At 27.8% G+C, this 1,744-nt stretch overlaps 1 long non-coding RNA gene across 1 annotated transcript; it reads right to left on the bottom strand.

The window, feature by feature from the left end:
- Nucleotides 1-984: 984 nt before the first annotated feature.
- Nucleotides 985-1,493, bottom strand: LOC135057689 (uncharacterized). The gene is made up of 4 exons (XR_010244304.1): nucleotides 1,458-1,493; nucleotides 1,294-1,373; nucleotides 1,137-1,200; nucleotides 985-1,055 (listed from the first exon to the last, which is right to left on the bottom strand). It is a non-coding gene; the product is annotated as an uncharacterized LOC135057689 (long non-coding RNA).
- Between the last annotated feature and the right edge of the window lie 251 nt (nucleotides 1,494-1,744).

Raw genomic sequence — 1,744 nt, 5'->3', positions numbered from 1 at the left:
CTTAGCCACACAGCTACCTCATTTCACCTCTTTTTTTCTTTGCATCATGTGCTGTTTGGGGACTATTTTTTAAATCTGCCATCCTGTCGGACACTGCAGTGCCACTCCTAAATGGGCCAGGTGTTTGTGTCGGCCACTTGGGTCGCTGTGGAGCGCACTTAATGACTGAAATAAATATATTTATGTATAATACAATTTAATATGGTTATATTGGTTTCTGACAAAAAGAGGATGACATCACACAAACACCCTTTAAACTTTAAAACATCTATTGCTTTTTATTGCTAAAATAATTAAATTTCAATACTGATAAAAATGATGTACACTTTTACAATGTGTTATTGTTCATTACAGCCAAAAAATTGAATAACAACTTTTTCAAACAATAAAATATTTTTTCACTCAACGCGTTTCGTCGTATGTCGACTTCTTCAGGAGTGTTTTCTTTAGGGTGTGATCAAAACTAAGTAAAAAGTAAAAAACAAGTATAAATAAAAATATGAAACAAAGAGGAATACTAAAATATAAATATATATATATATATGAAGAAGAATATGCACAAAAAATATATCTATGTCCAATTTAGCTAACATTGTAATGATTTGATTTATTGGTCTAATAAGACAATTGTTTAACTGGTTATCAAATAAAAAATCAATTCACAATATCAATGTCAAAATTAGCTGGCATTGTACGGACTTAATTTATTAAAGCAATTATCCATCTAGATACCAACATTAATAAAAATTTAAAATTCATTCATAACAATTAATTTGCTGATGGCTGTTTTGATGAATGACTCCACAGTAAATAAATATGGTATTACTTACTTATGAAAAGGTAATTAATTAATTTGAAACAGCTGTATTTTCACAAAATTTTAATCCATATTTTACCTATTTGAAAATAGAAAAAACTGAAATTATAATAATTACAATAGAAATATTATTATTTTCTTTTAATAATTTGAACCATAATACTTACTAAGAATTATTATGTATAATTAACTTCCATTGTTTTGTAGTATTTAATGAATCTTCCTATTTGCGACCATCCTACAATAAGACATATATATAATGATGTACATATATAAGTAGAATTATTTATTTCCTCCCAAATCGGATAAAGATACTCACTGATGGTTAATATTAATCTTCCAAAGGCTTGTAATTAATTTGTCCAAATTTTTATTTAATTTACCTAATAAAAAAAACCCCCATAAAAATAATATAAACATCCCAGTTTTCAGTTTAAAACAATAAATGATTAGTTGGATATTGTAATAGAACTTACCTACAATACTTTCATATGTCCAAAAAATATATATGAGGATCCGGCAATGGGATAAATAATATTAAGCTTCTTTTATTTCCCTAATAAAGAGTGATAAAAACACTCAATATTCTGGATAGAACGTCTTGTAACAAGATTTTAAAGAAATAGCCATTATAGCTTACCAGCAGCTCTCCTTGTGTGTCCTCATACACAGAGATTCAAAAGTGGAATGAGAGCAGAGTTCAAAAACCTCCCTATTTAAGCACCCAAGCTAATTACATCACTTCCTCATCCCACTAAATTGATTGTGTAATTGTGATAATTGAGAGCAGAGTTCAAAAAATCTCCCTATTTAAGCACCTTAGCTAATTCCAACATTTCCTCATCCCACTAAATTGATTGTGTAATTGATAAGATTAAATGATTGTTTATTATTTTATTTTAATCTCTATTAAAAAATGCTATATTT

Source organism: Pseudophryne corroboree, chromosome 3 (genome assembly GCF_028390025.1).
Source record: "Pseudophryne corroboree isolate aPseCor3 chromosome 3, aPseCor3.hap2, whole genome shotgun sequence".
In the NCBI taxonomy this organism is placed as follows: Eukaryota; Metazoa; Chordata; class Amphibia; order Anura; family Myobatrachidae; genus Pseudophryne; species Pseudophryne corroboree.
Note: the sequence above shows the minus strand (reverse complement) of the source record. Positions and strands in the feature narration are given on the sequence as shown.